General features: G+C 43.9%; 1 protein-coding gene across 7 annotated transcripts in view; it reads left to right on the top strand.

The window, feature by feature from the left end:
• The window catches only part of LOC116430907 (uncharacterized), a 348,971-nt gene that overhangs the window by 63,408 nt on the left and 262,632 nt on the right, over positions 1 to 22,931 (top strand). For all 7 annotated transcript variants that reach the window (XM_031985602.2, XM_076367565.1, XM_031985600.2 and 4 more), the window contains one exon: positions 6,497 to 6,584. The gene's annotated coding sequence lies outside the window, so the exon portion shown is untranslated. The remainder of the gene's footprint in view (positions 1 to 6,496; positions 6,585 to 22,931) is intronic.

Consider the following 22,931-nt stretch of genomic DNA (forward strand, 5'->3'; position numbering starts at 1 on the left):
ACTGAAAGGCAGTTAAATAAAACGGAAGGTCAGATTTAGACTGTTTTTTAGAATTTGTTTGTTCGCCCGACACTTTGAGGGCACTTCAAATTTTGAGGGAATCGGTGTTTGTACAGGTAATTGAAAGTTGTCATCGCTTCAAGACCTCTTATCTCGGGAACTAGCATTTCTAGACATCTGTATATTATGTGTAAATGAATTTCATACTTTGAAAGATTATCATACCCAATTTGCGTTAACATGTATCCTTTAGTAAGTAGAAGATCTTCATTTTATTTCGTCGATCGCGAGAGGTCCCAAGCATCCAAGAATCGAACATCCCGGGTCCTCGTTCTTTTTTGTCACAGTTTACCGTGGGTAACCGGTTGCACCCCATCAAACTAGTATCTCTAAAGCAAACTTCGGCAGACCTGAGTCTCCGCTGTGACCCATTTTGCTTAAAATTTCCGCGGTCGTTCCAACGGGGGCGGATGGCGAAGACATCGGAGATCGGGAGAGAGCCATTAAAGGGCGCTTTCAAAGTGCCCTCGTCGTCAAAGACGATGACGCGGGCAAGGGAAATTCGCGACGAAATCGTTCCTGGTCGCGTTTTACAGCTTTCGTCGGCTCGTCGCGGCTCTGTAAGGCGTCCTCGTGGGTGGAAAAGCGGCAACAGCACGCCCGTAAACCTCTGCGTTGGCTGGCTGGTGACCTTTCCTAGCGCGCGGCATTTTTCAACTTTGCTACGGCTCACTTCGACGTATTCTTTTATCTCGGTTCTTCGATAATTTCTTCCTTCGATAGATTACTGCAGGCTTCACGATAAAATCTCGATAATTGCAATTGGTAAGCTAATTTGGTCGTTATTGGTTCTTGTTATTTCTCAGCAAAGAATAGTAGCTCAGTTAACAGGTGTTGAGCAAAATGTTGTTAGAGCAATGAATTAGAAACAAAAATAACGAGGAATATTGCGTTCATCGAATGGGTAACTGATTAAAAAACCTGCAAATGTCTCCTCGCGTCGCGACGCATCGAATCGATAATCCTGTCGATGACGAAAATGGTGTGGAACTGCGATCTATCTTCTTTCCGTCGGGACTTTTCCATCTACGTCAGCCGCACACACGCAGTCACCGGTCGCGTTCGCCGGAAACACTCGATGTAGCGCGTGGATTATTCCGCTAAGTGTGTATACAGGGGACTACGTGGTTAATTGGCTTTAGCCCGCGAGGAAATGTAGTACACGGTGGACGGTACTGGTAACGCGTAGTTTGAATATGCTCGTTGAAGCATAATTTGAACGTTTTTCATTCTTCCAGAAGATTCTCGAATGGACAAATTATCCGAATACGCGACAGGAAAATCAGTTGATTCGCGTTTGAACGCGGAATCGTTCGATAGAGATGTTTAATAATTAGATAAAAGAAGTAACGAATTCATTTCTGACACACCAAGAGCCTATACTCTTCGTACAGTAGAACAGTACCTATTTCTTCGTACTACATCTTGATAATTCTTGTCACGATCACGTGGTGTTCCGTTTAATCTATCCATATCCACGGCGAACCGACAGTAACTACAGGATTCGGGATACAACTGAAACTTCCCCTGCCAAAAATGTGCAACCACTCGCGACGTTTAATTCGCACGAAATATTTTCATCGCATCCTCGATATGCCGAGTGATACGAGTTGGTTACTTGTAATCGCGAACTTGTGTAGCGCGTCAGCGGGTAAAGGGTCGAGCGTAGAAGTAAAAAGGAAGATAACGCGAGGCGAAATTGAAATTGAAGTGCGACCCGTATCTTGAAAACACTCTCGAGGAATGGAGATGGCCGAGCGCGGGCAGTCGCGGATAGTCGCGAGCACGACGATAGCGTTCCGTCGAGGCATGTTCGTCGCGATACCAGGGATCGATAATAGCTAGCAGCGTGCCGCACACGCACGTACTCCGCGGATGCACCATCGCGCGCCGGCTCTTCGTGTGTGCGCCCATGAGCACGCGCGTGTATTGGATCGCGTACGTGCCGCTACGTAGGCAGACAATCGAGGAACACAGTGGGCAAGGGGATGAGAGAGGGTCCGACGGCGGCAGAGAAACGAGGAGAGGGAGTCGGAACAAAGTGTACGAGGCTCGTTGCATCGGTTTTACACTCTTCCTCTGTTCTCCCTCTCTCCACGGGCTGTTTTTATAGTTCCTGTCTCGTTCCTTCGTTTCCCGGGTGTTTCGCGACACGATCCGTCGCGTGTTCCGCAGGATCTAGGCCGTTGAAAGTTAATCGTCACGATGACGCGCGACCAACTATTCGAAATATCCGAGCGAGATTAATGCACCGGCCGCCGACGCGCGACACGTTTCGCTTTTAATATCGGGAAACGGCAATTAACGCGTGCCCCCTCGCGTCCTCCGAAGAGAGCCTATAATGAGATCCGATAATTTTAATGGCTAGACTGCAGATTTTACGCGTGCATAGCGTTTCCGGTGTTCCGGCGACTCGGCGCTGTCGGATATCGACAAATCCGTAACGAGATTATCGTGTCCTTTGAACTGCCTTCGAACACTCGATGGAATGAAAAGATTCCTCTAAATCAATCCACGGAAATTCATATCCGCGCAGCTCTTGTTCGGTGCACTGGAAACGCATTTCCGATTGCTCCCGACCGTGTTCCTTTGAGAATAGTTAACATCTTCGCCTTCGTCCATCGATCTCGAACAATATCACTTATGCAAGAACGTCGTACAGATTACACCGAAACAAAAAGTCTCCGAAGACTTCGGTTAAAATAAAACGCACGGTGTTCCATCATCATTCTAATATATAGTGACCGGTCAAAGGATAATTCTCGAGGAAACGGGGCCTCGTTCGTTCTTCGCCGAGAACAACAGAATTTTTGGCCGCGGGCTGGTAATCACTTATTTAAATTCGCCAGCTCGGACGGTCTCGTATTAACGGGTCGCGGACCGGGCCGGGCCGGTTCGGGCCGCGGCTCTTCCGTTCAGTTTACCGAAATGGATGTTAATTTTCGCCATAAACCCCAAGTAACGATCTGTAATTTCAGGTACGGTGGGCAATGTGCCGCAATTCCAGGTCGGGTCCGTTCGCGCGTGCACCGGAGGTTCCCTCTCGGTCTTTCTACTCCTCCTCTGCCCGTCTGGGGCGGCTGTCCGTTTCCTCCCCCCGCGTTCTCTCTTACCGCGCGTGCTCGTCCCTATTCATCTCGATTATTATAGTCGGAGCGCGCGCGCGCGCGAGCGGCCGGGCGGCCGGCGAACCGGGATTTCATAAAAGCCTCGGCGCAGCGAACGCTAGAGCTGAATTGCTTTCATTATTTCCTTCGCTCCTCCCTCTTTCTCTTCCTCTCCGTCTCTCCTTGTCTCTCTGTCTCTCTCTTTCTGTCCCTTTTTTTATTTTTTTTACCTCGAGCCGTTTCGTTGTTAATTGCCCGGAGCAACAGGTTCATCTATAGGAGACATGCGGAGAGAATTTCCCACCGTGGATCCTAGATCGATCACGATCGAGGTTTATGGTGGATATGATTGAATGCGACCGGGAACGATGGTTCGGTTTTATTGCGTGTTCGGGTTTGATACGTACTCGGGGCGCTTGACAGTTCTAGGCAGACGTTGCCAAACACGTCTCGTGCTTAGCTTTCACTTTGTGCGTGTCAGTTGAGTGATAGGGGGAATAAACGGCGAGTAAGCTTGTTTAAACATTTCGTTGGCGGAGGTGATCGTAGTCAGCCATTCTTAACGTTAAGTGGCGAGCTCGCGTGAATCTCGTGGGATTGATGTAACTCGTTCCACGACAAAAAATTGAGAAGTTGAGGTTTTTCATAGTAATTAATCTGTTAACCCTCTTGCCTCTCGTAATAATTAATAGGTTCCTCGTGGAGTTTTGTCAGGAAATTATGAAAAGGAAGAAAGAAGCGGTTATCCAACGAAATTTTTCTGTCTTATATTGTATAATAACAAACAGGATTTTCGATCGGGAGTGTAATTCACATCGTTCCAATGTTTTCACATATTAGCTTCGAATTCACAGGCGATAATTATTTCTAATTGATTTTGCTTCGAGGAACACGGTTTTTACCGGGATTACCGGGATCGTAGCTCGACGCTATATTTCTCTGTTCACTGCTCGATTGGAATCGGCGAGACGTGGCCCGCTCGACCGAGTGCTGGAAAAGCACGGATAACGAAACCGGTAACTGGAAGTCTATTACGAAAGCCTGGCAACAAATACGTATATAGTTGTGTCGTCGAAGCCCTCGCGTTGACTAGTCGCTTCTTCGAGCGTGATCGAGACCTCGATCCTATCGTTCGGCGTATTTTTCTCGCATGTGCGCATCTGCACCGTCAAGTCTTGTTTCCATTAACCTTTTAATTACCATTAATACGTGTTTATACTCAGAACAATTTTTAAGATTTGTTTATGTTGTTCCTTTAACGAAATCATGTAATCCATTGAAGAAAGTGTACTTTAACCTTTTGAATGTTAAGGAACACGATGAAGATATTTTTTGTCAATATCATTTTTTCAGAATACATTTGTACTGAGTAATATAAAATAGGCGTTTAAAAAGTACTTATTGTTTGTTATACAATATTTGCTTTACATGTTATAATGTGCCCCATTATTAGTACACATCGACGAAAAATATTCAATACTCAAATAGGTAATAAAATTCATAAAAGTGTGTCTGTTTGTAGCGTTACGGTACTTCTCCTTTTCCTGTGACCATTCACAACCCTTTCGCATCGAATTGTTCCGTGCCGAAATGGTTAGCGATCGATTGTTTCGCGCGTAATTAATTTCGTTCGCGGGGGAACCAAACGAACGTGACCCGCGATGCCCCTCCGAAATATGTAGGTCGTTCACGCCGACCTCTGCGGTTTGCGCACCGGTTATGTCTTAATTAATCTCGAAATTGGACGCGTTAAGTGCGTCGATCATCTCTCTTCGAGGGCCCCCTCGTACAGTAAAACACAAACTTGCCGATAAATAACGAGGTTCATCGTGTTCAAGAACATTTCTGTATCATTGCACCACAGCCCGTCCTTGCACTTGGTGAAGTCTAATTGTTTTCTTTTTATTTTTTAAAATTTTTTTTGTTACCGGTACGATTTATGCCCCACGTGTAATAAAGCCGTTGGAATAAATGAATAAATTAAGGTTTGAGAAGATACTTCTGGCGACGATGAAACTGTATCCAGACTTATGTGTTAATTCTCTTAAAATTCAATTATAAATTTAACGAGGCACTTAAATAAGTCTCTAATATTAAATCGGTTAAATTTTTCTGGTTCTTCGCTAGTGCGAGGGACGAGATAATTTGAACGTAGCGGAGGATGTTTCATTTTATTACAGTCGAACGGGAACCTGTTTGAATGATTATTCAATTTATGAATCATCGCGAATTCCAAACGAACGTCGCAAATCGAGGATTTCGAAAAATGCAAAGGACGTAATAAATTATCCGCGGATAATAAAATTGTAGCGCGGGAGCGTCGGTTAGTGCGGTCCGCTTTATTATTATAGACCCTTTACTGACGATACCTCGGTGGATTAATCTGCGTATTTAATTTCGACTTTCTACGCGTGCAACCGTAATATCCGTGAAATCTGCTAATACCGACACATAGCATTATTTAAATTCCGACAGAACTTGAATTATGTGCACAGAATATATACTCGAGATGGTTAACATTTTACCGCGATTTAAAATACGGCAAATCGTGGATGAAACAACGGGAGACAAGCAAAAAGATTAATTCGTTTCTTCGCTGATCGATTCTGTTGCGTTTTGTTTACACGATTGTCCAGTCCACGCGTAGCAATTAATTCTTCAACAGTGTATATCTCTGTGTGCATTTCTCTCGTTGAATTACACAGACCTCGATCCAAATCGCATTAAAGATTTGTCCCGTTATCTGTTCCATTTTCGTTCGCGAACCTCTCTCTCTCTCTCTCTCTCTCCCTCTCTTCCTGTTTCTATCTGTACGTTATTTGAGTCGATCTCCGAGAGGTAGAAACTCACCGAAACCGATAATCAGTTCGACGGAGACTATTCCAAGTTCCGCCGATTACAAGCGTGAGAGCTCGTCCCGCCGCGTTACGTGCACTGCTTCGCTCGAAAACTCGCCAACTCGCCAACTCCGCTGTAGCGACAACGAAAACATTGAGAGTTTTTCTCCAACACGATGAACTTTCTCCTCGGCAATCAATTTGCACGGCGGATCCGCTAATAAGTAGAAATACTGATTCGTTTCATTTCCATCCGCGAAACAGATACGGAAAGTGCTTGAACGCTCCGTTCTTTTATCAAAAGTTTGTTGAAACAGATAATAGACGATTTAATGAGGAGCAATATATTGTTTGACGAATTACTGTAACCTATTCTAACTCACATTGTTTCGAGTAGAATTTATATGGAAAAAATGCGTCTCGTGTTATCAAAAATCATTTAGCGATAGTGTTTTATATAAACTTATAAAAATTCTTGATTTCTCGTTGCAGATGAAAGGCCGAGACCTGTCCCATTCTGGAATATTACTGTGTTACCAAGTGTTAGCAGCAGCGCTACAACGAAACAGCGTTAAATGAGGTAAGAGTCTTACCGCGTTTCGAATCTCATCAGCATTGTACCTCCTTTCTGTTCACGGTCCTCTTAAAATCTCTTCTCGAAGAAACTGACGCGGCAGAAAGTTACATCTTCCAGTTACTTAAATGCGCAGATTGTAGTTACCTATACCTGTTGCTCGAATGCAACTGTCAGAAGTATATAATAATTCAGTACCCGAAGGAAAAGTATGAAGAATTTGAAAGAAATCAAATCCTTATAAAGGATTGCAATTTCGAGACAGCAATGTGCAATATTTCATTCCTATAATTACATTTTTCCAATTTTATTATAATCTCATTGGCAGCCACGCCGTATCATGGCCTCTGCCAACGGTAGCCAACTCTTGCATCAGTTTTCAATTCCGGAACAAGGCACAGACCAACGAAACCATAGCAGTGTCGTGCCCGCCGCGCTCTATAATCGCGTTACCGATCCCCAGCGACACGATTATATAGATAGAACACCCGCTAAGTTCAACATGCACCGTCAAGGATACGAGTAACGTAACAGCGGCGATCATTCTCCTCCGACGAACCGGTGAATCGCTTTTCCTCAACCAAAACGGTCCAAATGATGCCTACATTTCATTATGTGTTATGTTAGTTTCACCCTTTCGTTATTAAGAGCGACTATAGTCACTTACCACTGCGAGATTGCCGCTCGCATCATAAAGAGGAATTCAAGAGCTAATAACGAGATAAAATTAAGCCTCCCGCCAATTCCTAATTAGTGGACTGCGGATTTTATGTTTTTGTGGGATATTCATATATGCAGTGCAATAAAAAAAGTAAATGCCGTAATGAATATGTTATGAGGTAGTTAGTAAATATTCGACTTCTGGGAACCTCCGATAGCAAGCACATTCCTCTTTACAAAGCTGTACAGGAAAATCTATATTTGCATAATAATATATTATCACTATACCATAAAAATACATGATCACAAGTTTCTGTGATTGACAAAACCGTCGACCCACAAAATCTAGTGATTCGCATAACACGACAAAGTGCAGCAGATGTTGCACTACGTTCGCAGCAAAGTGCGGACTCGCTTCAGTCGACCTGTCCCGTGGAGCATCGGGTGCTCTGTCGAGCAAGTCCGCCGGAACGAAAGGGTTTAAAGCGAGCGGAGCCGGAAACGGTGGTCGGGAAGCGCGTCGAAACAGCATTCGGCACGAAAAAACCGGAATAATGGAGGTGTTTCGCGTGACATTGCCCGTGATCGGACTAGTCCGCCACCATAATCGAGGAAATTAAATCGTAATTAGCCCCGGGGCCCGATCCTGAAATCGTCCGACCGGATTTTCGCGTCGCAATCGGCAACGATGGAAAATGAATTGCCTCAATTTGTCCGATTGAAACTATCCGGAGACTATGTCCGGAATTCCTATTAACCTTTCTCCGATCTCCGCTTTTCCCGCGTCCCCTCTGAACGACTGGGAGCGTGCCGGCCACGCTCTTCCTCTCTCGTCCGTTTCCACGGAGTTCGATGTGTATCCCCACGCGTCCCTCCCTGCCGAGAGAACCAGTTCGGGGCTCTACGCAGTGCGATATTTCATTTGAAACGCTGAGAGGGAGAGAATCCTTAGACCGATCCTTTAGGGTCCTCCTGCGTCCCCTTCGTTACTTGCATTTGTACACGTCGCTTTTACTTCTGCCCCTGGTTTTCTCTTTTTTTCTGTTTTTCTTCCTCTTCTTCTTCTTCTTTTTCTTCTTCTTCATCTTCTTCATCTTCTTCTTCTTCTTCTTCTTCTTCCCCTTCTTCTTCTTCTTCTTTTTCTTCTTCTTCTTCTTCTTCTATTTCTGATTCTTTCTTTTCTCTCCCTTCCAGCGTTACTATCACCACCACCACCCTTTCTCCGCTACGACCCCACGGAACGCCGGTCATTTTTTAACTGGCAACACGCTGCCACGCTGATATTTCCTTCCGGGAGGAGAATTAGGCTTGCCAGCTGATTTATGCGTTACGCCTTCGGTCGAGATGATATCGTGATTAAACGCGAGCACACGGATTGAGAAATCGTTTCTTCGTGGGTGTTAACGTGATCCCTGAGCGAAACTAGTCGCCCGTTGAGGTGATCATTTTTCATCTCGGGTTACCATCAGTGAACGGAAGTTTCATCGGCAACAGAGATTTTAATCGAAGGTAGACGCCAATTCGAACGATAGATTTAACATAGCTACCAGTATCTTCAGGATAGGGTGGTTTTAGGCGTCGCCTATTCTGACGAATGACGGCGTTTACAGTAATTGCTACCGGTTGGGGATCATTTGGTACCCTTTGGCCTTGGAATATCGGGATATAGAAATTTCGAACGAGAGCTCATTAATACGCAAATCAGTCGCCTTTTCTAAAATCAGAATAATATATTATTTTCTTGGTGCCAATGCGTAATCTTCGCAACTAATACGATCTTTCATCGAATATGGGTTTGGTTTTTCTTTCGGAAATAAGCTTAATCTCCCGAACATGGTTCCTTTACAGGGTTAACAACGTTACAGTCACGTCAACCGACGTTGACAAGCAGGATCACGCGCGCGTGACAGAGACCGTTCAAGTTATCGAGCAAAAACTAGATCAAAATGATGTTGCTCCGTGACCCGAATGCGAGTAAATTATCGCAGAGGAGAATTATTAGTTTACCTTCAGGATCGGTTCATCGTGTTCGACAAGATCGAGAGCGCGGTTACAATGTTGCAGACCATTTATAACGATGGACGTCAACGATGTATAACGTATTAATCGTCGAACGGCTCGGCTAGGAAATCAGTTCGGATCGATCCCGGCGTGATATTTCAGCTGGAAGACAAGTTTCGCTGGCCCCTCGAAGGCGTTCGCATTTATTACGAGCTTTATTCCGGCGAGCTTCCCGGCGATCGGCTATATAACCGACGCAAACACAGCCCGGCCCCCGCCTCGCTTTCATTCACGGCCCGGAAATCAATTATTCATGCAGGATTCCCTTCTCCGTATTCTCGACGGCCGTTTCTTCTTCCACGGTCGCGTTTCTCTACGACTCGATTGGATTCGAATCGTCGGGAAGCTGCGCGAGAAAAAAAAATCGAAATACCTCGGAAGAGAAACGGCGAGCGGGGCGGCAGCAACGGCAGGCGGAGCAGCGAGGGGAGTCGGCAATTAATATTCGATGAAAGGCTGCCACCGAGCGCTTTCCTCGCGCGATTCCTCGAATCCCGATTTACGACTGCCGTGATGTTTTCTTTGGGAAAGTATCCTTTCATCGTAATTCACATTAACGAGAGAAAATTGGCAGCGCGAGTGCTCTGAATGTAAAGATGAAAGTGATACTTGAGAAACTGTTCGGCTGAAGAGGTCCGCCTCCGACTACGCTGACGTTTGGTGTCACGGGATAATCACTGTTTCTTGAGAGTTCTTTCGATTGCCGTCACGTTCTCGGGAATCACGAACCAACTAACCAGTTATTTCCTTCGCAAACGTGGAAAGACGTATTTTCACAATACTCGAATCGTTATCTCTATCTACTTTAGTCAACATTCCACAGTAACAATCATACGATCCGAACTACGCTCCAGGCGGTGTTTGCCCTAGCAGTTTACGTTTAAATGTTTGAATATGTTAGTTAGGACAGTCGAGCAAAGGAGGGCGGGCCGGATCCAATCGGCATTCGCAATTCGGGCGCAGGATAAACGTCGCTGTAGCCCCGGGAACGTTTTCCCTGAATTGCAACGGGGGTGAAGAACGTCGGCCGCTGGAACATTCTTAGTATTCATTAGCGACACGAGGGTTTCTCCGAGGGACTGGGGCCCGCTTTGTTCGCTCGGAGGGTTTCGGACACATAAGAGCGGCGTTTGTACGTTGGAATAACGGATGACTCTGCCTTGGTAATCCGTTCGGGCTCGTCCCCGCCAGTCGATGACAAGGCAATGCCAGTAAGACCCGAGCCGAGGGATACGGAGAGGCGAGAAGAGGGCCGAGCTCTCACGGGTCATTGGTTCTCGCGAGAGCGCTGGCTAACGTGCGGATTATTGTTGCGCACGTGTCGTTTCACGAGCAAACTGCCTGCTAACGAACTGCTCGGCTCGGTTGAAAAACCGAGCTTTCTCGCACCCGGTGCAGCGAAAGCTTTCGCGATATTTATTCACCCGCCGCCATTCCGGCTCGATTCTACTGTGCTACGTTCGTTGCTGATTAAAATTAAAACCGTTTGCCACTTCGGGTCTTATTAAACGTGAAAAATTGTATCGTTGTTTTTACACTTTTCAAAGGAAAATAGAGACAGAAGGAATTTTATCGAACGTTGTTTGCATTTTTGAAGCTGATCATTTTGACGTTATACCGTTTCGTTTGCAAATTTCGCTTCATAACCGAGGCTAACGTTGTTAATGGTGGTAATAAGTTTTTCTTTTGTCGAGAGATAAATGGATACCACCTGTGCCAGTGAAAACTATATAGAATTATAGTTCATGAGATGAATTGATTGTTCGGCTCGAAAAATTCTACTCGTAACAAGTTTCGCAGCTGCGCTGAGATCGTTTCGTCCTAGAGAAATTGAAGATTGCGGATGTTCCTGTGAACACGTACGTTTATAGATCAATTTATGGAACAAGAATTGAATGGATACTCGATTTTATTGAGTTCCATTACGCTGAAGATACATTAAAAGCACCCTTAAACCATAATCATGTTTTCTGCTTTATCGCAGTTTGCACGCTCGCATGTAAGTACTATGAAGGCATAAAGATTGCAATTCGCTAATAAACTTCGACTAATGGACGCCATAGTGTTTCCTTGAATCAATTACTGATACCGTTACTAACCCAGTTGCAAAAGTTATCGCATTTGCTATAGTTACATGATTTCCGTAACTAGTTCTTAACCTTCGAATGCATTTCAAAATCTCCGCAAATGGGTGAACAGATCGAATGGTGTCTTGCTTTCTGCACATTGAAAATTCTACGCGGAATTACTTTCACGAATACCCGAAATAGATACCTCTGTTGTTTATGATTATTCTTCCTGTTTATAACTGTCTATAATGTAGCTTCAAGCGAGATAAAAGAACAAAAAACTTCTTTTTTGACCTTCTCAGACGTCTCAGACCTTCTAGACATCTTTCCTCATTATCAATGTCAGTAAAACTAATTTACATGTTTCCCACAAACGAAACGACCTATGCATCGATCGTCACGCTGCAACCGATTACTTTCAACGGTCCAGAAATGCAAGGGAACGGTCGCAGAACGTCACGTGGTGCTCGGCATTCGCGCGGCACGCTGGTTTCCATCATCTGGTGAACAATCGAGCTCGTTTTCGGGACCAGTCGACAAATCAATTAACCCGAATTCAACTGGTGTAACGATCCCGCAACGGTGGGCGGAGATTTATCGCGTCCTCGAGCGGGCTGCAATTTTTCATTATTGATACATTGCCCGGGCAGCGCAGCGACAGAGTACAGGATGTTCCCTCCTCGGACATGCTCTCCGCGCCCGTAGGATAGATTTCGGGATCGGGCACTTCACACTGCTCCTTTTTCGCTGTGAGAGCTCGCTGCCCAGACATTAATCACGAAACTTTTCAAGGTTGCGCCCCGGTTTTCTGGCAGCCGAATCCCCGGCTACTAGCGGAATCTGTAAAACGTTCCCGGTTTCTGGCCGCTTTCGGGATCCCTTCCAAATCGGTCCAGATCTTATCGTTCTGTTCTCGATGGATGTTGCTGGCGAAGACAACAGATCTTCCTGTCGTGTAAACAATTAAATTTACTATGTAGTTAAATTCTGATATTTTATGCCGTAAGAATATTTAGTCTATTGGTTATAGTATCTGCCATTTCAAGGAAAGTATAAAACAAAAGAGCAAAGATCATTAATTTTTCTATATTGCCTTTTTTATTTTCCTTTAGTTATATGATTCGGACCCACGTACGCGTAATTAGAAGGTGTAATCGGACGCGAAATCAAATGTTTCGTTCGCTTTGATGTTGAATGTTTGATTTAAACTGAGAAACGCGCATCTGTAGCCTTTGATAATTTGAAGATGTTTTTGTTAATCGCTCGAAGGGGAAGGCATTAAAGTGAAGCTACAACACTTCGATGTATTTATATATACTTTTATTACACATTTTTTAATGGAAGTGTACGTGTACATCTAACGACGATTGTGCTCGGTATATCAACCTTTACGATTTATCTCGGAATTGCTCCACTTTCGAGGTCTATAGCGTCCTCTTACGCTCGTGAAACCTGTTGTGTTCCGTTCTCAACAGCTTTACTTCCTCGTTAAAGACCTCGTTCAACCGCGTTCCATTCTCTCTGCTCTGAAAAGGAATTTTTAATACCGGAAACGCGGCCGAGGTTATAAAATTGTTAAGAAAAGAAAAACTGCCTGGATCGTTCCGTATAAATTCCGATTCTTCGATTCTGCTGTACCCGAACTTTTATTCCGATTGTTCCGTTTCTAATCTCTGCTCCTTTCATTTTTTCATCTCTCCATTCGATTTTATTGGCAACCAGCAACAGTGTACGTGACACACTGGCAAGGCGGTTCAAATCAACGTTATTAATATTACATTGTGCTTCGGTGGACCATTAATAATAGCCGCTTTAAATTAGTTACGCGCGGGCACACGAAATGAATTGGTAAGTTCGTGCCGGGAAGGGAGTCGATAATTAATTTCGACCTCGCGTAAGCGTCTATAAATTACCAGTCGGCCAGGTATGGACCACACCACGTATTTATCGGTCGATAAACGTGTTGTTTTCGCGGGTTTTCCCTGTCGCGCAAGAGGAAACTTTCTTTCTTTTTTCTCGTCCACGGATGTGTCATCTATATTATTAATTTTATTGCATTCGGTAAGGAACGATCATGTCGATCACTCGTGACACACAGCAGCGTTTCTAAATTTCTAAGCTCATTTTCTACTCGATAGACATCTTATTGGAGAAAGTGGATTTCCATTTGATTATCGTGTAAGCGAATTGATTCACGGAACAGGGAGATTGAAGAAAATTATACAGTCAGTTTGATACATTATTTTTAAGTGTTTCATGTATCGTGCATGCAAGATGGAACAGTGAACACAGCCTTTTTTAACGGTTTACTGGATAACATTCGCAGAAAATTTCTATCGCAAGCAGAAAGACGTTTGTCGGAACTCGCATGAAGTTTTTAACGACGAGCAAAGGTTGGTTCTGTGTGTGCGCATCGGGGCGTGTACGTGTGCCCGCGTGTGTGTGGGTATGAATGAACTAGAAGCGATCGAAGAGCGCAGTCAGAGTTTGAGAGTCGGCGAGTGAAGAGCAATTATTCAGACAGTTTTATAGGGGGCATTTCGAGGAGTTTTAGTTGAATAGTTTAACTTTCGAGGTTGTTATAATTATACTACCTTCGCAATTACTGTTCCACATTTAATGTTCAAACTTATTTTACAACAGAGTTGAAGATTTATAAACACAGTTCTCATAGTAAGTTTAATACGATATTTACCCTGCCGTAGTTTCTGTTACGATTAAAAGCGTCTTTAATGCTTTCCAATCATGATCATCAATATAATATTAAAACACTGACTCTGTGACGAGTGATGTGATTCCCAAATGCAAATCTTTAATCTGTATATACACCATGTACCAGATTTTCCAATGTTACATTATTGAAAAAAATAGTAATATTTTTGAGAAAATATACTTCTATCAAATTCTAAAGTGTCCTCAATGAAAAAGAGACCAGAAACTAATTTGACCGTAAGAAACCCGAAAAACGCAGCGGAGTCGCACTTTGAAAGTCTGTTGCATCTGATTCAAATCGATTCTGCCACGTATTTGGATAGAAGGGTTTCCCATGTCCCTTTCGTTCGTGCTTGCCCGCAGAGGCCGACGTACTTTCTCCGGATCTTTTATCACGGCGTTTACACCGGAAAGGCCTCTCGGGGAAGGGCTTCTTGGAAGGTTGAATCTCGTACACGTGTTTCGGCCTCGTCGTATTCTCCGCTCGAACGAGCCTCTGGCTCACGCCGCCTCTCTCCGTCGTCTTCCCCGCTGCCCGTCCCTCACGCTGCCCTTTCTCTTCGCATCCTGTCCGCTCCTTGATAGTGGTATCCTTCCAATTACCGGATGCAAATATTGCTCGCGACGTTGCTTGAAAAGGCGTTCGTTCCACTCCGTTCTCCGTGCCGCCGCGCGGCCAGCTTTTCTTCGGCTCGCTCGTTCCTCGCGGCGATTACGCGGCAATTAACCGATTCGCTCGATTTCGCGATCCATCGGCTGTTCGCTGACTCTGCTCGACTCGGCTCGGCCCGCTCGCGCGCTCGATCAGGGTCATTAGTCCGCGCGATTTATTCTTAGCGCGGCGTCATCGCGGCTCGAATTCTTGGCACGGCCGGCCGGGATGATAAAACTTTCGATCCGCTTTCGGCGCTGATGAATCTGTTATATTGGCACCGACGGCGGGGGGAAGACAGGTTCCCTCTCGGGCGCCGATTTTGTTTGTCGATTTTTGACGATTCGCTCTACTGCACCAGTGTTTCCCCTTACGCGGATTTTCGTGGATTTTTTCGGAGCAATTTGTATTAACCTTTTCGCTACGGCGCGCTTGTGACACAATGTGATCGCTGTGAACGGAGCACATTACTGATTAGTCGACACTGAGGTACGGAATGCTAAGAAGTAATTACAAGTCGTTTCTTGTTCTGTAAATTTTATAATGAAATTTATTATATTTAGTAATACCATTTTATTTTCTAAAATATAAAAATTTATAATTATAACTTATTTTTTAAAATATTACATTATAATGTTCATGTAATATTTCTTATTACAATATAACAAAATTACTAAAGTATTTAAAGGCGAACATATAATTAATAATCAACTTTGGTATGATAAAGTTCAAAACACGAAGCCATACATAAACCAACATCACATTGTGAGCAATAGTATCTGGACTCACGTCTTTTTCCTTGTTTACTGCAGATGACACATTTTCGAACTTGATTTTTCCTTTTTGCCGCCTTATTCGAATATACAGACGGAAAATGTCTTTCAGTAAGTCTTTCAACATTGTTACTATTTCGTATAACTAAACATTTCATATCTGATTTTTGTTTCCAAAGCGGGGCTTGCATACCAGTTATCAACAAATACGGTATAGCCTTGTTCAAGATATGGTTCTAAGAGTGTCATATCGACACTTCCTGATTTTCCTAACTCGTCATTTGTCCATTGAAATCTGTGGTTTTTCCTGTATATACAATAAAATTTAACATGTAGTCTGTCAGGCAGTCGCACAATACAAAAAACTTTATCCCGAATCTGTTTCGTTTAGCAGGAATAAATTCCTTAAATGATAACCGACCTTTAAATAACATTAAGCTTTCATCTATACAAAGATTGCGAAATGGGTAAAAAAATGTATTAAAAGATTTTTGAAGTTTATCAATAATTGGACGTATTTTATATAGAGGATTCCGTGTGTTGGCTACATTTGAATCGTAGAAATATAGGAAATTAAGAATATTTCTCTGTCTGTTACGCGGCATTATTTTTCGAAAACTTTCGGTAGCTATCAGACAGTGGATCAGTAGTCAGTATATCTAAGTTTCTTGACATGTACCATTAGCAACGCAATTGCAAAAAACGATATATTTCACTCGTGGTGACGTCTACACAAGATTTTTACCCGGAATTTTTTTCATTAAAATTATGTATTTCTGATTCTAAGTTTTCCGTAGACCAAATATATTCGGAATTTTATGATCTTGAGCACGTTACTGATTGTCTTGCATAGCAAACACTTTCAGTTTCGGATTCTGAACTACTAATTCGGCGAGTACATCTTTTCTTTCTCCTATCTTCCTGGTTTTCCTGGTCTTCCTGGTCTGCCTGACGTTTTTCTAAGTACGATACAGGTGACATGGTATCATCTTCGCTATCACTCACGAAAATTTTTCTTTGTATTTTCCGTTGTCTTGCAGGATAAACATCAATTTCACCAATATTGTTTTCACTACCCGAATCCGAACTACTGATTCGGCGCCTACATATTTTCTTTCTTTTAACTTCTTCATCCTTCAATTCGCTTGAGGATGATCCAGAGGACGTGGAATCGTGTCCATTATTGCTCGTGAAAAATATTCTTTTAAATTTTCTTTTCCCCATGATAATGGGTCTAAAAAATTAGATACTTTAGAATTCAACATAATATTATGATAGTGGCAGAAACTGAGTATTTATCTGTGAGTTATTAAAATTAAGCTAACAAAATTGATATACATTCGTCGCTGATGATGCTTAAAACAAACTGAAGGCGTGTATCGTTAAAAAAAACACATATTTTGTCGATAGTGTTTAATTTCGTGACAGTCAACTGTTTGAGGCGTGCAGCGTTGCCAGGTACTCGATGAACGAAAGTATCTCATATGTAAAATATGAAACAAACGCTCTTCGTACCCGAGCGCCCACTTTTTGAGAGCGTACATATACACTCTTCGTATATGAATGTTCTTTCTTCGAGGGCGTATATATACGCCCTTCGGAGCGAAAGGGTTAAACAGAAGTTTTTCCGATGTTGTTGGTTTTTCGTTTTGGAATAAGATCGTTGTCTGTTTCGAATTTCGATGAAATTCGTCGACTTTCTTGTGTTTCGTATGCTCCCGAGTGTTATAAGCGTGCGAGAGTAGTAGTTTAATAATGGGACTAGAGCTTTCATCGTCGTCGATTGAAATAGATTTCTGTGTATTCTCGATCTAAAGAAAGGTCGAGGCATACTTCGGTGCAAGGCCGTTTTCTTGCTGATCAACGAGACCCTTGTTAGTAAGAGCGAGTTGCGGATAGAGAACTATTGTAACTCTGCACGGTTCTTGAGCAGTTCGTTTTTCATTTTACCGTTGAAAAATTCCGTCTTCTCCTTGGTTATTTTGATCTATAACGAATTACTTATGTTTCTTATTCGAGCTTCTCTACTGCTTTGTTATCGTAACACAAGATTCATTACCCACTCGATATGGATACAGTTGCCGCGCAGAACAAATTAATATCGTCGAATGAACGTAAAAATTTAATGCAGCAACGTGATCGTGACTCGCTTGCTTCAATACCCAAACAAATTTTTGTTAACAGTACCTTTCAAAGCTTGTTCATTGCGAAAGAATATATCGAACAAAAACCTCATAGAAAGTTACTATACATAAAAAATCCTGCATTTTCAGTTGCAACGAATAATTACAGCAAGCACACGGATATCCAGGAACCGAGGCTTCCAGCAGCGTAGTTACTCGAAAAGTTCGCCGACCGGCGAATTTACTCGGCAGCAGCGGGCAAACGTTAGCCCGTGGCGCGCTGTAACCGTTACGAACTACCGGTTTTCCGCGTAATAACGCGGAACGAAGGTTTAACTTTATCGCGAATCGATCCTAAAACACTGTTCGCTGGCATAAGCCGCCGCGGTTCACCTTATCGCGATGTCAACTCCGTGGCGCAAGACGTCGGGACCTTGTTTTAACCGTAAAATCGGCGACGGCTTTCGCGTGGAATCGGTGGAATAAAATTTATATTACCTTCCCCCGGGATTTCTTCACGCTTCGCGGAGTGAGCACCGGGCCGCTTTCATCCGGCGCGCGCGGAATTCATATTGTGCGCCCGTTATTTTCGCGATACTCGTGTTCTCGGTAATGCTAACATTAGTTGAGACACGTATCAAAAGCGTTCCGTGTGTATCATGGACGGCGAATCACCGTGGCGAATCGTGCCGAGAAATCGTTGGAACGCGGCCAATCCTCCGCGTCGGCCCTTTTAGAAGCGAATCCGTCGCGTGCTACGGAAATCGATAGACACTCCGCTCTCTCTTCCCGGGCCAAACATTGATTTCGTCTCATTCGTGTAATTTGCTTCGCTACGGGTAGACGCGCCGTGACGCGAGATACGCCTCGTCGAACGCCTCCCATGCTCCCTTACCCTCCGCGAAATTGTCTTCCTCTTTCCGCTCGATCGTTTGCCCCCCGCACGTGGCTAGAGCCATAATGAATATTGCATTTTCTTTCCGTTGTTGTGCCGTCCCAGCTCCGCGCCGCAATTCTTGACGTACGGTCGTTGTAATTATGGATAGGCTATTCCCATAGCCTCTATTCTGGACGAAATGTCGTTTGGGTATAGTCAGTCTGTGATGAGTAACCGTTTCCGCGTTTGCTGTTCCTGGTCTTGACGGTGTGATTATAGAAGGATTCGATTCTACTATATAAATCTTTCCAACACGGTCGTTGCGCAGATGAACATGTTTCCCTTCTATGATCTTTACTTCAAATGAGATGCTCAGATATAGCTATTCTACGATGAATATATTTTCTTCATACAGCTGCTTTTTTTAGCTTTGGGTGTGGAATTGTAGATATTGATGAATACGATTCTACGATTTTGATTATTTAAATATAGGGCTGTTATAAAAATGAGCGCATGAGGAAAAAAAACCAATTCTATACAGCTTTCAGTAACCCTCGAAACTTTATTTCGTGCCCGATCAACAAGATGAAGCATTCTTATTCCTTATCTTCTTACAAACATGATAGAAGTGTGCACCTCGATACCGGCGTTCCGATAAATCCATTTCCCCCAGTAGAATGTGTCGCGTATGTATTGGGTGTCCTATAAGTTTCAGTGCAAACTTTGATTGTCCACGAACTCTTTATTACGAAATTACGATAGGAATTCACAAAATATAACCCTCCTTTATCGATGAAAATCTTTAGCATCCACATATGATCAAACATAAAAAGATCTACCAACCACAACAAACCTTTACCCAAGGATCACGTGGAAAAGTATTTCTTTAGAACATATACAAACGTCAGACGTGCCCATTCACTTCCACTCATTCAAACATATTCAAAACGTCACCTACGAAAAATCACTGCCAGTATTTCTTTGAAATGTACACGAACGCCATACGTGTCCATTCACTCAAACGTATTCAAAACGTCACTTACGAAAAATCGTCGCTTTCTGGACAACCTAATATCCACGTTACGACTTTCCAATGCGCTGCGGGGTCCCCAGGGACACCGTGTATAGCGCGGAGAAAAGAGTACTGTTACGGCGAGATTCCATCGTGGCGGAGTTCGTCGACGCGACCAAGGCGTAATTTCACGGTGAAAAGTCGCGGGACAGGCAAGGAGGAACGGCGGAGAAGTTCGACCAGTCAGCCGGCCGGCCGGGGCTGTAGAAGGGGAAACGGAACTCGGCAGAAGTCGGTCGTAACGACAAATCATAGAGCCAAGCCGGTACTCATCCTCGGACTGGTCAGCCAGCGGGTCTGTGGCACACAGCCGCCGGCGTGATCGCCACTCGTGGGTGGCACCCGGAGCAACGGAGACGCGAGAACACGCGCAACCGATCCATTTGGAACGAATCTTAGCGACTGACGATCGCTACCTCGTTACGGATCATAGTGAAAGATCTACGTCTCAATGATGTGAATACCAAGTGGAACATTCTGGAAATCAAGAAGTATATTTACTTTTTTCATCCGTTGCAGAAGACAAAAAAATCCCAAAGAAAATGATTTATGAACAGAGAAAGTATGTATATAGTATTTCCACGAGTTTTAATGAAATCTGGCAGTATGTTTTGTATGATGTTTTATTATAAAGTTAGACGTTGATCACGAATGACGAGTTAGAATGAATAACAGGTAAAAGATTATCGGCGGATTGATGGATTTATTGAGGAAGTGAAGGTTTTAAGATATATTTACTTAATACCGAATATGTTCATTTAAGATGTATTTTTATTGCATTCGTAATTTAACAATTCTTCACCGGATGACATAAAACCTGTGTTCTTCTGATTCCAACATAGCTCGAGATTAAAAGTTCGACCTTAAGGGAGTCCTGTAAATAAACTTACAGTTTTTAACAAAAATCAATTGGCGTACAAAAAAGTAAGCTCCCCTTTACAGCCATCCTTCAATAACAATTCGATTCACCAATGATCCCAATTCTAGAGGATTATTCCGAATCGCGCGTTTCACCTCGATCACCTTAATAATCGAGCAAAAACCTGCTCGATGTCGATGTAAAGGATGTCGCAATAATTTTAACTACCGCGCAACGGGTTCCCCGGGACTCGACTTTCACTGACATTCATTACCGTCTCCCCGACAGTTCATCTTCTGCGTACAATATTACAACCGGCACAGATCGTCACGGAGTTGGATTTCAAGGATAAGCAAGATCGTGCATTCCACTGGGAATCATTATCGAAGTGGCGCATCTGTCGCATCGAGGCTCCCAGAATTTCTTGAACGTTGGCGGTCGGAGTTATCGGGCCGCCTAAAAATTCTGAAACGTTATCGAGTTGCCGCGGCACGCGGGCAAATTGTTCGAAAATTTGAGGCGGTGGGTGGAGGATAGAGAAAAGTTGGAAGAATGTCGATGATTAACTAGCTATGGGGCCGGGAGTGTGGGAGCATCCGTGCCGGGGCTGGAGAACGGGAAGGCGAAGAGAATCAGCCGACCATTCCAGGCATACTTTACGTCCGGCTTGATTTGCGACGAGCCCACGATATTAATAGCTGATTCGAGGCGGGAATTGGAGCGAGCATCGCCAGCCTCTGCCGGTTGTGCCGCGCTTGGCCGTGTGTTCTGGCTCCGCTATATCCTCCCCAGTTGGTTTGCTACCCGCCAGCTCGCGTCATCCTTTACTTGTTTACATCGGCCTTTTCCGACCCCGACACGCCGCACTTCATTGTTTTCGCGCCGACTCCCGCTAATCACCCCCTTTCCACCTGCGATCTAAATCATTCTCCTAATCTCATCCTGTGATCTCGGCCATTTTCCGTTTCGTTGACTGAGAAATTGCATCAGATATGAACATTAATCCTCGCTGCCTTTTTAAATGATTTCATTCTCTCTTCGAACAAATCATTCATCTTTTAATTCCTGAAATAGTTGCTATAACATTCAAGAATTAATTATTACTTAGCTATTGACTAAAATTCTATCCCACGGTAGAATAAGTATCTCCGCCATCAGCTAAGGAACATTTTTATTTTACACTATTTCCACGCGTAAACTTCGGTATCCCGAAACTTCCGTTCGAGTCGGTGCTCATTATTTTCTGAGAAGCGTAAGCGCACATGTTTCGCCAAATCCCTCAGGTGTACATACCCGGGCGCATTGGTTCGCATTTATACAGCGGCCGGTTACTTCACCGCCGCTCTTCGTTACGCGGCGCAACCCCTTGTAGCTTTGCATTGCACTTCATTGCTTTGCGCTAACCAGTGTTACCCAGCGCACTCGCGCGCCTCGTCCTCCATTACCCGCCCCTTCTTTCTCTCTTCCTCTTTCTCTCTTCCCCGTTAACGACCAGCGCCGCGCGCCCCTCAAAGCGACGACGGTCCGTTTCTCACCCTTCGAAGTCGCATTCGAAGTGAAATCGGGCACGCCTTTCGCCCGTGCTCGCTTCGAAACGTCCTTGCACCCCTCGCCATTCCAGCGGGCTGTAACTTCACCTTCCTTTTTATTCTGTTAACGACTCAGGCCGCGCCGAACAGCTTCGTTATCCAACCCTCCGTGACCGGTATTTTATATGTTGCCGGGGAACGACTCTTCCGCTAAACACTAATGATCGGATCGCGGATTTAATGCGGTTATCGCGCTGGGAGTCCTAGAACTTATGGAACAACTAAGTGGCGGGTCCATATAGTAAGGCCGGGATAGTCTGTCTGCAAAAAGAGATCGCTCGGTGTTAATGTTTTTAACTCTGCCCTTCGGGCAGTTTAAAAATCCGTTTTAAAGTTCAGAAACGTTTTATGCTGTAGCTTAATAAAAGATAATGGTTTCAGTGTAAAGTAGAGTAAGACGCGATAGGTATGGCATCTTCATATCGTTCTTGCTTTATTTTATATAAGGCAACTTCAATTTGAGAACTTTACAAAAGACCTGTTACTAAGATCTACTTCTTTTAAAATGTGGATTTATATTTTTTTCGTTTTGAGATTTTCTCTTTCAAGAAATTGCGATTGTTTTTTATTGAGTGCTGCATGTGCATTTAGCTGAGTTGGTTGGCAGAGTACAATCGATGACAAAGTGATTGTACGATGTTACACATGCGAAAATGTGGGCCGAAAGAGTAGGATAACATTTTTTTTCGTTTGAAACCCCGTTCTCGTGGAAATCGAGTTTGAAAGTTTGCCAAGCATACAGGATACGTTGAAATACGATTTTTCGGGAACCTGGTCTCGAATGAAGGAATTTTATTTGTACGCTTTTGACTTACTTTTTCATGTAAACTCACACGCTTTATGGTTGTACGATAGTCTGCGGTTAGTTTCGAACGCTGACGCGAGAATATCTGTCTTCTTTAATAA

This window comes from Nomia melanderi, chromosome 5 (assembly GCF_051020985.1).
Source record: "Nomia melanderi isolate GNS246 chromosome 5, iyNomMela1, whole genome shotgun sequence".
NCBI classification, from domain to species: Eukaryota; Metazoa; Arthropoda; class Insecta; order Hymenoptera; family Halictidae; genus Nomia; species Nomia melanderi.